The sequence below is a fragment of the Mycteria americana genome, chromosome 19 (assembly GCF_035582795.1).
Source record: "Mycteria americana isolate JAX WOST 10 ecotype Jacksonville Zoo and Gardens chromosome 19, USCA_MyAme_1.0, whole genome shotgun sequence".
NCBI lineage: Eukaryota > Metazoa > Chordata > Aves > Ciconiiformes > Ciconiidae > Mycteria > Mycteria americana.
In genome coordinates, this window is record NC_134383.1 from 6,492,495 (window position 1) to 6,509,021 (window position 16,527).

The 16,527-nt window shown below is 42.9% G+C and overlaps 1 protein-coding gene across 11 annotated transcripts in view; it reads left to right on the top strand.

Annotated features, from left to right (window-relative positions):
- Window positions 1–16,527, top strand: part of ZBTB44 (zinc finger and BTB domain containing 44) — an 81,529-nt gene that overhangs the window by 706 nt on the left and 64,296 nt on the right. The window lies entirely within an intron of this gene.

The following is a 16,527-nucleotide window of genomic DNA, read 5'->3' on the forward strand; positions in this document are numbered from 1 at the left end:
CGTGCTGCCCGTTGTGTGCGGTGTTTAGGCGCATCCCGAGGGAGCTGCGTTGCCTGTTGAAGCCCGTGGGTGCCCTCGGCTGCCTGGGCACAGGCAAACGTGTAGTTTCGGGGAGTGGGGGGGGAGTTGTGTTGTCTCCTGCATCCCAGCGGGATACCTGCTGCCTCCCTTTTCTACTGCAGGCTTATGGGAGGAGAAGAGGGATTCCCACTAGCTGTTAGGCAAAGCCTGCTGTCCCTTTGTTGTTGTTGTTTTCTTTTTTTTTTTTCCCCTCCTACAACACCCCTTTCTGCATATTCTTTACTGCCCATCTGCTAGGGTCTGCCGTGCTGCCTCTGCTTGCACCCATGGCCACGCATGATGAGGATATCGTAGTGCTCATCTGCCAAGATCTGTTGCATGTTTCTCTGCTCTCCTTCCATGTATTCGGGGTTATTTTCCTATGCACAAACATAAACATTGGCAGATGCTGGGGGGGGGGGGGGGGGTATAGTCCGCCTCTTGCTTGCCAAGAGCCTATTGCCTCCTTTCCTACACACAGGGCAAGGGTACCGCTGCCTTCCAAAATCTGCTGTACTGCTTTCCACACACAGGTGGAAAGAAGGGAGGGGAATGCCTCCATGCTTGACCACCACAGCCTGTTAGATACACACACCCCAGGAGGCTCCTTCCTGCCTACAAAAAGCTGCTAAGTTTTTTTCCACCCAAATAGACATGCAGATATCTTCCACCAAAGCCTAAGGGATGACTCCTCCAGCCCGTCTCCTGTTTGCGCCTGTGGAGCTTGTTCTGCCCACTGAAGAGGGAGGGTCTGTCTCCTCCTGCATATATATGTATATATATATACACACACACACACACACACACACACACACACCAGGGTTATCCCGCTGGCCGCCTACCAAAAGCTGGTGCATCCCGCGTTGCGCGTGTTTGCACGCATCGGGAAAGGAGCAGGCAGCATTTCACCGGTAGCCTTGGGGAGGCAGGCAGGCATTTCTCCTACACGCTTCCAGGGAGAAGGTTTCCACTGTTTGTCCTTTCATGTCTTGCATGTTCCCGCAGACACCCAGTGGCAGCTGTTTCGGTGCCTGCCCCCAGACTGTAGTACTTCCTTGCTACACGTGCCAGAGAGGTCACCCGTTCTTACCCATTTCTTATCTCTTCATGGCTGCCTGTTACATCTTTCATGACTGAGACTTTCAACCCTTTTTCTTCATGTGCCCTGCTGACACGGCAGTGCGATATGGTCAGGTTAAGCCTACCTTGTTTTTTTTGCTTCGACTTTTGGGTTTTCTTTCCTGAGCAGTCTGTCAGAGTAAAAAGAAGTAGTCTCTGTACTTCCTAGGTATCTGCAGATCCCTAGTTGGAAACCGTGGGTCTAAAATACATTCAGTTTCTCTTTTCTGGTCATATACATAATTTGTCCAGCCCAGGATCTATTCTGATGTTTCTAGAAGTCTCCTGCTTTCATAATTTTCCTCACATGAGGTCCTCAGTTTGTCATACCCATGTGGGGAATTTCTCAGGTTTCCCGCTTACATGTTTGCCCCTGCTTTCTCTGTGCTTCTGCCTGACATGAAGCTTTTCCCCTTTTTTAATTTTTATTTTACTTATCCTTGGGGTGTCTGGTGCACTTAGCTTTTACTTAGGTGGAGGTCACCCAGTTCACTTCCTGAGTTGATCCCTGGCTTCTAGCTGCATGTTTTCGTAGACGAGGTGACGTGTTGCTTATCGTGTGCAGGGCATGCCTGCGGCACGGCTCTGCGGACCCTGCAAGGTGACACTGAGTGGGAATGGCTTTAGTGCCGGCGGGCCAGGGACTAGCATCCAAGAGTCTCTTAGGGTATTTCGAGTGCGATGTGCTTTTCTTCTCCCATTGAGGTCTCTTACTGCAGCTTGACGTCTACATGTAATGCAGTTCCAAGGTGTGATGCACCTGGGAGACCTTGCCTGGGTTTAAGTGCATCTATTTAAGGAGATGGAGCTGAACAAGTGTTAACCTGCTAGCTTAGACACAGCTCTACCAGTATAAATGCCTCATTGATGTAAAACTATTTATACCAGAAACCAGTTACAATGCTGTAAGTGTCTCTCTCTAGGGACTACTTCTATTTAAACAGCTGTTTTTAATCCAAAACTTTAATTGGTGCGAACACTCCAAGCAGCCCTTTTCCAGGGGAAGGGAATTTCCAGCTCTACTTTAGTCTCCCCAGGTGGATGTTGCACGGATGCTGACTTGTCAGGAGGGAGGATCGCCCTCGTTTTCCCACACAGAAGGTTTCGCGCTGGTTTTGTTTACCAGGATGAGCGAATTCCTCCTCTTGTGACTGTGAGGATTGGAGGGGGGGGAGTGTCCTCATGTATTTCTTCTGTAATACGTAAGAGAAGTAGTCAGCAAGTGAAACTGAACCCTTGCCATGTTTGTTGCAACAGGAGGTTAATCATAAACTCTGGCAACTTTTAAAAGGGGTGGTTTCGTTCTGTGGTGTCTGTAGCAAATGTTTGCTTTTAGGAGGGTCTGGTCAGCTGTTTGCTGAGAGGATCAAAAGCAAATACAGCTTCCCCTGTGTGTGAAGTTGAACAAGCGTCCGAACGTTATTTTTGGTTGTGTCCCATGACTTGCTTGAAGGAGGCTTTTTATTTTTATGTCCTTCTCATGAAGGGATGTGCGATGCCTGTGCTGTGAGGTGAACGGTGTTTGTGTGGCTTGTCACTGACAAGGAGAAGGTCTTGGGTATTTGGCGCTTGTATTGGTTGCTTCGCATCTGGCATCGCGTTGGCATTGTCTGTTACATCTGGCAAACTTATTTTTCAATGGGCTTTGAGAACGTTTGAGTACATTTCTGTGAGAAGATCTGGCGATACGTGTAACTTCACTCCTTTTAGGCATTGTAATGCACTAGCTTAAATGAGAAGAAAGTCAAATTGTGACAAAGCAGTGATGCTTTTGCTGGCACATGACAAAGGAGGAGTTGTCCCTTGACGTAGAAGGGATTGTCTGTTGACATTCTTCTCTCTCTCCCGGTTATAAGGAGGTTATCCCTGCTCAAATTATGCAACTGTGCAGACAGCCAGACTTCAGGAATTCCAACTACTTCAACGTGTCAAGTGCTGACTTCTAAATTAAATGCCACGGTTGCAGAGCGCGTTCACAGTCTGTCGCTTGAAAGATGACATCAATCTTGGAATGGCGTGTGGCTGAAAAGGGGCAGCAACTTAATTGCTTGTTTCTTTGAAAAAGTGTTGTGTAAGGTTGCAGGAACAAAACTGGGTGGGTGATGTGCCTCTACCTGTAATAGCATTTCGATATGGAAGGAGAGGGCTAGCATTTCAGCAGTTATAAGCAGAAAAGAACCCACTGAAAACATTGATTTACGTAACAAGTTGAAACGCCTCACTCTTTGTGGCTGCTGTCGTTGCCTCGAAAGATGCAGATCTAATTAAATAGTTGTGTACTTATTGCTAAGTAAACATAGGAGTCCATTACTCTTAACTTGCCTCGGAGATCAAATTGATTTTTCTAATGGTTTCACTGGATGAAAACAAATGTCTAGTATTGCTTTGTACAAGGTGCCTAAATGAAATGGTGGTGTAGGAAATGAACTGCAAACCCGATAAAATGGCATTCGCGCATACGGATGGGAAGAGAGGAATTGTAAATGCTCAGCATTTCATTTAATTCTTACATTCCATTTAATCAAGTTAAGGAAGTGACTTAAACTGTGCATTATTTGTAGATAGCGTGTTTTTAATATATTCCAATTTAGTGCTAGGGAGGTAATTATTTCACATGAACAGGTTTATCAGAGTACGTGAACGATGGGATAATAAGGATGGCAAAATGTGTGTTGGGCTCAGCATGTGGTCTGTGACAGTGGCCAGAAGTAAATCATTAGGGGGAAAGTGGAAGAACATACATAGACAGCGCAGCAATCATTCCTCGGTGCATCTGCCAACGGTGAAGGGTTTGGAGGTGGCCTGAGCTAGAAGGTATGTGCTGACAGTCATCTTCAATAGTGCCTGCTGGACCTGTCGTCTATGGATTTGCCTAGGCGTTTTGAACAGTTTATACCTGTAGCTTCTACAGTGTACCGTGCGATGAATCCCACAATTTGTGCAAAAATAATTCCTGGGTTTTGGGGTTGGTTTTTTTGTTTTGTTTTGTTTTAAACACGATGAATGGTAATCTCATTGAGTGCTTCCTGGTTTTTGTAGTGTGAGAAAAAAACAAAGAATCTTTTTCCAGTCACCACCTCATTTGCAATTTTATAGATCTCTGTGTTCTCAGTTTTCTCTCTTTGGGTTTTTTTTTTTCTTTTCCAAGCCGTATTGTCCCAGTCTATTTAGTACATCTGTCTACGGAGGCTGTTCCACATCACTTTTTCTTTGATCTCTGCTATATTGTTTTGAGGTGATTTGACCACAACATTTGTTTGCTTGCTTTACCCAAGAAGAGTGCATAAAGGCAGTTTTTTCAGAGCATTAAGAGATGCTTTCTAATAAAGGGACACTTTGTAGCTCATCTGCGATAACATTATAAACATTGACTGTGTGTAATGTTTTATATTCAAAAGTACAAATGAACATAGTAATTGTAGTGAGAGCTATTTTAGGGGAAATACAGTTAGAGACACTGAAGAGGATCTTAGTTTATAAATCTAGCTACAGATGGTAGTTGATAATGACATTTTGTATTTGGGTATTACCAAGAGTACTTTCTGGAAGAACTGCAATTATGGTGGATACTTGACAGAGTTAAGTCTTTTGGAAGGTTTTGGAAGCATGAAGATGCCATGTCCTATGGAGACCCAAGAGCCCTAGAAATCACTAGTGGGTTTGGAAATAACTCGTGGGTTATTTCCAAATAACTAGGGGCAAGTTGGTCCCATGTTAGGGGCGGATATTTATGTAGTGTTGGAGCTCTGCAGGTCTGACAGTTTCTGTAGTTTTCTTTCAGCATCTTGGTTTTTTTTAAGTGGATAAATACCCCTGTTAAGAAACACCTACTCTGAGAAGTTTCTGTGAAATGTTAGTAAAGATGCTAAAGGCTTAAAAAAACCCCCCACAAAACTCTCCTTATCCCCAGCCTGAACTGTGGATATGGTTCTGCCCGTCCAGGTTTGGCCATACAAGGGAAGAAAGTTAGAAAGCCTGTATAGTTGCTGTTCACCTGGTAATGTGATTTGTGGATAAATACAAGGATTTTTTTTCGGGGCCCAAGAAGTACTCCTTTTAGGCATTTAAGTTTATCTGCATAAATGAGTCATTAGGAAAATAAAGGGTACACATAGTGCTAAAAGGGTGATGACACAACCACATTCCTGCCTTGCTTAAACTTGTTCAGGATTCTTTATAGCCGCTTCCGTTTGAAAGGTGGCTGCTTGTTTATGTGCCTGTGACACCTTGACTAGCTGGCTGTGGTCCACGCTGTCTGGATTAGCGATGCCTTTTCGCCTCTTCAGATTGTACACGATGCGTGACTTTGCCTTGATCTCTCCCCTTTGCTCTTTACGCAGGTTTTCCTGTGATGTTGCTTGTCAGCGCAGGCTTCCAGTACTTCAGGCGTTAATGGGGCTAGCGTGCTTCAGGGAGATTTAAGGTTTCCATTGGACTTCAGAAAAATTCATTTATTGTAGTTAGCATGGATTTCATTAAGGCGTAACACTTGCTTGCTAATCTAGAATAAAAGTGAGAGAAGGAAAGCTGTCATTTTTTGTAATAAACCTGAATACTTCGAGCAACAAATCGGTTGACAGGTAAGCTTTGTGCTGAATTAGTAAAAACTAGCACTTAGCCAAATTTGGCTGTCACAAACTTAATGATTGTGATACGCAGTTACAGTCATTTGTTTCTGTAAAATGAGGAGACAGGTTTGTCGTTTCCAAGTGACAAAAATTAAAGCCTCGCGCACAATAAGGCACAGCCTGGGGGTGATAGCGGAGAGGAGGGATTCTTCAGTTTGGTTGCTATTGGCAGCTCCTGGGGCGTAACACACCCAGTTAGGTCCTGGTTTTGTCTTGGAGGAAATGAAGGAATGATTTCTTTTCCACGCGTGGTTTTCACTGTGCCGTCAGTTAAAATGGTCTCTGAAATTGACCCTCTTCTGTCTGAAAACACGAGGCATGTGCCCTTTCCTCTCTTCAAAGACATGTGGTAGGACTTGGCACTATTCTGTAAATAGGCATACACGTGTGTGAGGAAGCAGAGATAGTTTTGTTATTTCTTTTTTTTCCTCCTTTTGACTCTTTCATGGATCTAATGCCATAGTGCTACCAAAAAAATCTTGAACCATACTAGGAATATTTTGGTATGCAGATACAAAATCCATGCCATTTGCCTTGATATTTCTTTCTCCTGGTGCCACTTTCAAAAAGGGCTTGGAGCTCTTTTGCTTTTGTTACTAATTTGGGGGGGGGTTGGCCTGAGTAGTCTTTTTGAAGTATATTTTTCCTAAGTTTATGTTGATATGCTTGCAGAGCTTCTGAAAGTGAAGACTGAAATGCTACGGGTAGCCATGGTAAAACAAGAAAAAAATAGCTTTCTGGAATTAGTTTAAACTAGAAGGTTGCTGCCATGTGACAAATAAAAGTACTTTATGGATATTTTTTGGCAATTTGCAGTACTTAGAAGAATTTAGCGTTCAACTTGTGGTTTTTGTTTGTTTGTTTTGTGTCGTTCATTTGTACTGCTGTTAAAGACCAAAGATGATAAAACCAAAGCCTCGCTTTTTATTACACAGAGTGGGAAACAGTCACGTAATGGCTTTTCTACACTGAGAAATTTGGGAAAAATTTAACTTGAATTTGCTCAGAGCAAAAGTGGAAAGAAGGTATTAAGATCACATAAAAATTATGCACGAACACTGACTGTCATGGAAAGAGTGGTTAAATTTGAATGCGTGCCTCAGGGATGTAACACATCAGTCCGTTCAGTATAATCTGATTACATTCCGTGCAGCTTGCCTACGTGAGGATATGAAGAGCTCTATGAATTCACTTGTTGCTTTTATTCTAGTTAAAAAAAAAAAGCCCCAAATGGAGATTTGCTCATATGTTGATGGCACGAACATCTCTAGCGTGCGCTTTCAGGGCAAACAGCTGTTAAACTAGCGATCTAATAGTTTGATCATGTGCTTTTTCAGAGAACTGGTGAAAACCAGAAATTGCAGGGCAGTGAATCTGTTGTGAAATATCTCAATACATTCTATCTAGTGAAGTTTGCACATTAATTTTTATTATGAGAATAAATGTAACTCAGGATGTAACAAGACCTTTTAGCAGTTACTGCGCATATTGTTAAATGAGCCTCAGTTTTAAGTACTATCAGAAAACTTACTCTTATATGCTATATGGAACACTAATGTGAGATTCCTACAATGAAAAGTGCTGGAGGCTGGGGAAAGCGGCATTTATCTAGTTTGCTTGTTCAACCATGTGAAAGCTATATTAGGCACATAAACTTTATACTTTGCACTGCAGCTTCAAAAAGGCAACAAGTTAAATCTGGGTCCTTTGAAGTAGTGAATGGTAACATTCTGTCCTCTGAAAGAGCTGACTTCAAATGGTCACACCAAAACTTGAAAAACTCTGTGGTGGCTAGGGAAAACAAGACTTGGGGCAGGGGGGAAATACAGGCTATGAGAATGTGTGGAGTTTCTTGCATGTCGTTAGGAATAAAGAGTAGCCAGAATATTGTATCTGATTGTGTTCCTGAAGCTCTTTGCCTGTTCTGCACTAGAATGGTGGAAAGTTACTGTTTTAAATTCTCCCCAGATAAATCTTATTTAAGAGTTCAGCTGGTTAGTCAAACATGGAATTTGTTGGAGCCAGCAAACTTCAGTGGTGTCGAAACATACAGAGTCTTTTAAGAAAATGACATCTCTCTTCTCTATGTATCTGTAAATGACTTCAAGAAACATCTTGTCTTCTAGCTGTTGCACAAAAACCATCAGTGGCGTCAGAGCAACAATTTACATAGAGCACGCACTGCTGTACTGCCCTGATTATTGTAATCTCTTCTTTTAATTAGATCCTGAGATTAAGAACTGTCTTGCTGATCAGTGCACTTAATGTGTGCCCTATCAGTTCTAGCTGGTACATGTTTCTAGCAGAAACGTCGTCTGGTTAAGTCAGATGCTCTGAAAAGATCTAAGCATAGTTTACTTTACAGACACGTTAAGGGGGAGCTGCACAGAGAAGAAAAACACCAAAAAACCCTCTTGAGAGCCTTTCAGGAGGTTGAAATAGATATTGACAAATACCTGACAAAAAATGAGGTATTAAAATAGCCTGGTTGTTCTGTGGGCCTTTCAGTTAGCTGTTCAATTTAATAGTGTGGAGATCTTTCTCCAAAGTCACTTTTAACCAATTAGCTTCCAGATTACAGGTCAAGTCCATTACTAGCTCCCTAGTATATAATGTCAAGGTTTTGATTTCATACTGTTGGGTTTCCTGTGAATTTCATTCTGTGCCTAGGGCTCCAATTCTCAGTCATTTGTTTTTGTGCGTTGTGCTGACGATACGTCTTAACCTTTTCATCAGCATTTTTTGAGCCAGTGTCTACGGAAACACTCAGAGATCATTGCTAAAACAAGTCCTTATAGCACTTCACAGGTAAATTCTTTAACCTGTTATTTCAAGTAGCTGAATTACTTCTTTTCAGCCAGCTCTAGCTGCAGTTTGTCTATTCATCTCCTTGTTTTCACTAATAGCTCTATATGTTATGTTATTGAAACATTTTAATGAAGTTCTCATCAGATGTGGCATTTCCTTTTTTTCTGAAAAATACATTATCAGGGCAGTTTGACATACTTTAGCTTCAGTAAACACAGGTGGTGTCCCATTTTCTGTTTGTTTTCTTATTCTTCCTCCTTCTTTTCTTCAGATTGTTTTCATTTAGCCAGATTTCTGCAGTTGTATACAAACACCTGTAATCATGTATCTTTGAGAGATGAAAACATCTCTGTATTTTTAAATAATCAGAGCTTCTCCACTAAATATTTGAGACACGAAATTAACACAGTGTTAATGTTGCCAAGCTTTCTGGCAGGTGTGTACCACAAAATGAGTCGGTCTTTGAACAGTCCTGCCTCTTTTCCTGGTACGCTAGCACCTTTTTCTTGAGAAGTAAAATATCAGTTTGCATGTTTGTAATCACAGCAGCGTCTAATGGAAACATTTTTAGATTGACTTCTAATGAAAGGAGTGGTAACATGTTTTACACACCTACGAAGTGATCTTTAATCTTCAAGTTTTATCTAGACTAGGAGTTGTAGCTATGCTTTAATCTTGCTGTATTAATCCAGCACACTCAGTGCCTACATACAGAGCTCTCGATTGTCTGTCAGTGGTTCCCAAGCTTTTTTGGTTACAAGCTGTTGTCAGCTCTCAGCTTCTCCCATCAGTCAGAAGGGTCTGCTGTTGGCTGTGGCCATTTACGATGCTATGCAGACTAATTTTCATTGCCCAGAAGCCAATGAGACCATTTAGCAGGTTAAATTCTGCTATGTGTGACTTGAATCCTAACTCTGTGACACTTCCACAGTTAATAGTTTCCCAATTTATGTGTGAATTGGTTATCTGCTATAGAGCTGCCTCATGACAGCTGTGACTTTGTCAGCTGCAGAGACCAAAACTCTCATTTGTCTCTCATTTGCCCACGACATAAGTGGTGTGCAGTTCCTGCAATAGAAATTAAAAAGAAAGGTTTACGGTAGGATTAAATTCTCTTGCCAGTGTGAGATCGGTCAGAAGAAACTCTTGCAGGCTGCTTCCTGTAGGCCATCTATACAGGATGAGGGACAAAAATAAATCCAGAAGTGTCACTATCACAAGGAAATGACAAGCCAGAGCTGCGCGAGAGTCTGCTGCAAGTATGTGGCTGCTGGTGAAGTTAATGAATGTGGCCTTGGCATCTGTAATCTATTACAGTTAGGCAGATGATTTCTTAATTCTGCCAGATGCAGGGGTTGGAAGAGCTCCTTTCTGAGTTCCAGGACATGCTTGGGGCTTTCAAACAGATACAGTCTGCACGGGACATGCTGGAAGATGTGTTGGCCCAAATTGGTAAGTTCCGTGTCTTGCTCTATTCCATCACCGGGAAGTTTTCAAAGGTTTGTGGAGGCACTGTTATCGACAGATCCAGCTTCATTTGGGTGCATGCATTTCTGTCCTCTCTGCTGTGTGCTGGGCTCTAATGTAGGCTCCTCTTTAGGCTGTAGTACTTCTTCCTACCAGCCTGCACCCAGGCTCTCTTTATCTAATATCTCCTGCTATGCTGTCAGAACATGACTGATGAATTTTTACAGCCGACTTCTTCATTTCCATGCAAATGACTAATCAGGAAAAAAAACCCCAAAAATCCTTAGGACATGTTGTGCTTCACATGATATGTAGAAACAGCAACTCCTGAAAAACAGTGATGGTTTAACTAATGGCTTACAGCTCTTTCTTTGTTATGCCCTCATGGTACAAGAACAACAGCTCTGCGATACATTTTATATTGGTTTTAATATTCTAAAATAGAAGTGGTAGACATGTTCCCCTCTTTTTCGTTACTGTAGATGTTGCTTTTTTCATGTACCCAACAAGCATCCTGCCTTTATATGCTGAGGCAGTCTTGTAGCATGAGGAAGACTTTGGTCTTCTTGCTCTGGAATCTACACTTTTTGTATGCTCTGGAATCTGCACACTTTGGAGCTTTATAGTTTAGAACCAGTACAACCAAGACATTTGGAACTAAGCAAATATTTCTCATTTATTCTTGGTCTTTATTGCTTTAATAGCAGGTATTGTGCTGTTTGTGTTTAATATCCATGGTGAAAAAAAAAAAATCTGCAAAACCAAGGAGGAAATAGAAGAGCATGCTAAGATACTGCCTGCCTTTTGGCAGACAAAGTTGAAATCAGGTAACAGGAATGTGCGGAAGTGGATTGGAAAAACAGTGCCTTTCGCTGTCCTGCCTCTCAGCAGAGATTTGGTAATATGTTGTGACCAGGGTCTCTAACAAGATACTTTGGCTTCTCTCACAGGCCCCTTCAGTTCTGTTCAGATCAGCTCTGAGTCAAGACAGCCGCGCTAAGTGGATGTGGTTCTCGCCCTGCGTGCCAGGAGGGCAGTGGCAGTTGAGGGACGGGCTACTGGAGTTTTGAAAGAGTGCTGGCCAGGAGCACGCTCTGTTCAGTCAAAACTTTGGAACCCACTTCAAGGTGATGAATGAGGATGACAAAACGAGTTTGGTGAGCAGGCCCTGGGCTCATCATGACAAAAGCTGAGGAGAGAGCTGAGAATTTTTGTAACTATTTTTAGGAATTTCCACAGCAATGGGAGCTCTTTCATTAGCCTCATACCTGGTGCTATCAGTTTCCTCACCACTGAGTAAACCACATGTTGCAGCATGTGGAGAGCTCGAGTTCGGCGCGTTCAGCAGCAGCACTGGTTTCTGACCAAAGCTTACACCTTGATTCCAGTAGCAGTTAAAACTGAAAGACAGAATAGGTGAATCTTTTGCTCTCTCTTGTATGGGAATACACTTCAAGAAGTTAAATAGATTAACTTCAAAAAAAAAAAAAAAAAAAGACCAAACCAGCAATTAAGGCACAGTTGCCAAAAACAGTACCTGGGTCTTGAAAGGTAAATTGCAGGGGAGATAAGTGGCTAGGAGCCAAAGCATCTTGAAGAGGAGGGATATCGGCTCCCTCTAAATTCAACACTCAGCTGAAGCTCCAGTCATGCACACGGATTTAAGATAGCCTGGATTCTGCTGTGAGGGGAAAGAAGTCTGTTGTCACTGCAAAAATGACACCCTGAACTTTCCCTTAAAACGTGTATGTAAATGTTTTCTAATTTTATCCTTTCAGAACTATTCTGTTGCAGCTGACCTACCATCTCAATTTACAATAAAACCATTTTGTAGAATAAATTGCTGTTCTTGGCACCCTGCTACTTGTCTCAATGCTTTCACCAGCTCTGAGAATTAAAATGCACCTACCAGATTTGCGTCATGCAAATCCACTTTTCCATCATCCGAGTCGTTCTTTTCCTATCCCCATTAAAGATTAATGTTTTCAATAGCAATGATAATGTGAGTCGGTGCTGTAACTGCGATCTAGGACTTTGCCGTGCCCTCACACATCATCTTTCTTCTCGTGGCATGTTACAGTTAAAGCTTTTCCTTTCTATTATTATAGGGCTTAATTTTGGGGAAACTGAAGAGATCTGTTAGGAATATGAAACAGGTATTTCATGGGTACTCTGGGCCTTCCTTGTTTCTGAGTAATTCTTTTGGAAGAGGAGCTGTTGGATGTTTTTTCTCTTTGTCCTTTGCAGATAAATACTATTCCTGGTCTGTCGGAGAACTTACAGTAAAGGAATAATGTGTGCTTTTGCACCTGCCTCTGTCTCCTGTACTGCAGAGGTTTACCTTGGTTGGTACCAAGCAAGTAAAGTTATTGTGAACCCTGGAACAGCTCAGGATTTCCAGATGTGCAAATTTTTTCAGCAATTTTTTGTACAGCCTTAGTGCTTCGACTTTGTAAACCTCAGCTCTTACAGTGCTCATGAGGAACGTAGGTAGAGTTCCTTAAAAATTCATTTAAGATTGAGGGGGAGCTTCTTGCCACAATGCAGTTTCTGCAGGCGTTAAACAGAGGCCTGGGTGCATAGAGTTCATCTTTCATCTGAAGATTATGCAGGCTAGTTACGCAGACCTGGATCAATTAGAATTATTTGTGTGCACTTACACATTTGAAATCATAGCTGCTTCCTGATAGTGTTTTAGCCTGCCTCTGTGAAGTTTAACTCATTCTGAAATACTGCCTGCCACCCTTCTGCACCAGTGTCTGGTGGTCTGTAACTGAAATTTGGGAAAATCTTCTTTTGGAAAGTCTCGTTGCCAGGAATTTTTCAGATGAAGAGGTGGCTGCGTGTGAAGCAATTTGCCACTGTAGCTTCCTTGGAAAGTGCTCCTGTAAAAAAGAAAAAAAAAAAAAGAGAAGAAAAAAGTGGTGAACTTAGGTACAAACTTGTGCGTGAGTACAAAGAAACTAACAAATGCTTTTTGCAGGCGCCACTAATGGTAGATGGAGTCAATGGCCTCAAAAGCTCTGACATGTGAACTTGTCAAAAGTGGTGTGCCTAAAACATGTTTTTACAAAACAAATGGCATTATCTTATCAAGTGTAGTACTGCTGGAGTACGCAGGAACACCAAAACACTCTTTTATATGCCTTCTACTGTGGAAGGGAATATTACTGCTAACAATAAATAGATGGATTGTAGCATTTCCAGTCTTCAGCTTGCTACGTGAAATTGCTCTACCATTACAGTCCCCAAGTGGGGTTCTCTGGAGTTACTTGTCTTGTCATCAGTGATTCTTTGCTGGGCAGACAGAGGTCTTCCCGGAGGACTGTCCAACGTGCAGCTCGAGAACCCTGTCCAAGAACAAAAGCCCCTCACAAACTCCTTAAAACAGAAAATGCCTGAAAATTGTCCTCTTCTGTGAAGCTGGGAGGAAAGGGACCCAGGAGCAAGTTCAGTGTCTTGGGGTATTCCAGGGGGAGTGGTTTGGAGAATAAAGGTCTGGTTCCTGAATGGAGAGACCAGGGACCGGGTCAGCCCCAGTGCTGAATGCTCTCCTGTTTTTTGCAGGGTATAGTATCACCTCAGCCTCCGTTTACAGACTGCTCCTCAGCATCTATTTCAGGTTTTAACATAACAGTGTTTATGAAGTAGCTAACTTAACACTAGCTTCTTTGTGCACTTACAGTTTGAAGTGTGCTGTCCTAGAGGAAATTGAAGTTCTGAAACACTGCATATTTATCTGGATGGTTCATTTCCTTGGTCCAATCACCCCACTGCAGCTAAAGGTTACAGGTTTGCATTCCACAGATTCCAGTACACCAAAGTGAATACTGCACATTGACGTAATTTTGAGCACAGGAACCTTGGTGTTTGCCTTCTCTTTTTTATAAATACCGTCAGGCTTGACAGCGGTGGGCTGAGTTCAAACTAGGTTTACTGACCTGACTTAAAATACGCTTTTAAACAAAGTTTCGAAAGCGCTGTTGATTCGTTTGAAACGAGAACAGTTTGGCAGCAGTTTTGTCAAGCGAAGCAAGGCAAGATTTGTAGTGGGAGATAGTACCTTTTATTAGGCCAGCTGGTGTTGGCGGAAACAGATGCGTGTTTAGATACACAAGTGTTTCAAGTCTGAAATGGAAATAGCAGACTTGAAGTTAAGTACACACTAAGAGCAGTTGTTCTAATTCAATTATAAACTTAATTATACTAACCAGTTAGATTGAGGGAGCAAGGGGCGCTGGTACCGCTGTAGCACGGTGAGAAGCTGACAGAGATAAGGTGGTCCAGGTCATGCATTTATCCCCGTGGAAGATTTGTCTGTGCCTTGGCTGCTACTGCTGTTTATGGGATGGAGCTGTAACCAGTGCCCAAGGAGTAGTCTGGGTTAAAAATAAATTAAAAAAAAAAGATAACTAGTGATCTGATTTACACCATGGCCTCATGGTTGAATGAGTGTACCCGAGGGATTGGTGAGCAGGAGGGTGGGAATTTCCTAAGTTTTTTGGGCACTAAAGCCAACGTGGCATTTGTGTATCTGAAGTCTGTTGGTTTTAGTATTTGGAAAAGTTAGTGTTTTCATGGTATTTTGTAAGTTGCCATGGGTCAGGACACAGAGGTTAAAGGTGGGGTGGTAGTTTTGTGGTGCTAAAAATTGATTCACTTCTGTTGTAAAATGATGTAGCTAAGTGAGAAACCGAATGTCAACAGCTCTGTGAGTTTACTTCTCTGACTCTTCCAAAGAAAAAAACAAGTTTTTTATAGGTACTACGTTTCAAAACTGATGATTTGAGCCATAAGATTAGGCAGGAGGCGAATAAGAAGCTAACTTTTGGGTACGTGGAAGTAGGCAGGTCACATAAGCAGTATTTTTCAATTCTGCTACAGTTTCTTTTCCATTTACACCACATGGTGTACACTTTCACGTTTACTGGTTCTAAGCAGAGAAACTTGACATGTGTTTAATCATTGTCCCAAAACAGTGTAACTGAATTGGTAACTGTTGCTAAAACTTGTTTTTTCAGTAGCCTTGAATCAGTAAGAATGAACCAAGTTACTTTGAACTACTTAAAGGTCAGGTCTACATTAGTGCTCCTAGGGTTAAAAAAAAAAAAAAAGAACTAATTTTCAAATGAATTGTACAAAGTCTTTGGTACGGTAGCACTTACCTTCAGACTGCTTTCGGTTAATAGTGGAGAAAATTTTCCTTGCTCTTTTGAATTCTCACCTTGTGCGGGGATCCACGCTTTGATGGTGAATCCCCACACGTTTCCAGTGCAGGAATGCACACTGGAAAAACCATTTTCTCAAACTCTAAGTGTCTGCGGCAATGTTAAATACAGCCCATTAAATATGAGCTGAAGTGTCCCTCTGAGAATGTTTTTAAAACTTTTGAAAATGTCTTTAAATTTCACCACGTTTCTCTTGAACTTTGAAATACTCTAATGTATTGTGGGCTAGGGCATAAGCGTGTGCGTGAGGATTGTGGGGAGGAGGAGCCATGCTGCCAGCACCTGAGAAGGAAAAGCAAGCCACCACTTCTTCGATACCAGCCCCAGTCCCTGCTTAGCGAATCGCTGATGGTTTGTGGCTCGAAGATGGTTTGTGCCGGGCATGGCGCGGCAGTTGGTGCGGAAGGGCGTGCGGGAAGGGGGCTGAAGCTCTGCCAGCTCGACCAGGGAGCAATGCTATCTGTCCGGCAGAGAGCCATGGCCTCTCTAAGCTCTGCACCCACCACGACCGACACAGTTTCCCAGACAGAGCTCCGGTGGGAGCATGCTGTCACCCAGGTGTCAGGCTGCAGGGTGTGTGCCCTGCTCTTAAGCCAGTACTGGACAGCAGCAGTGGGCATACCTGTGCAAGGTGCGCCCGGGTAGAGGAACTCCTCTGCTTAGCGACAGAGCTCTGAGAGGAGGTGAGTAGGTTGAGGAGTATCAGGGAGTGTGAGAGAGAGATAGATTACTGGAATTGCACCCTGCCTTCCCTGAGACAGGCCCAACAGGCAGACAGGATGCATGATACGGAGGATTCCCTATCCTCGGTCCACCTGGCTGAACACAGTGGCTTAAGGGGTAGGGGGAATGGCGACAAGTTCCTGCCCGGTGCAGCAGGCACGTCTCCTCTGTGACTACCCGACCTTCCCAGGTGTCCTTGCATAATAGGTATGAGGCTCTGCAAGTGGAACCGAACGATGACGAGTACGATGGGTCATCTAGCTTGGAGGTGTCGCTGAGGTTAAGTCAGCCTACGCTCTGCGTCAAAACTGCTTCCATAAAGAAAAAAAGACAGGTCATTGTCATGGGAGACTCCCTTTCGAAGGGGACAGAAGGTCCATGCAGACCAGACCCACTTCTTAGGGAAGTCTGCTGTCTCCCTGGGGCCTGAGTAAAAGACATGAAGAGAAAACTTCCTGCCCTGGTACAGCCCTCAGATTATTATCCATTATTGA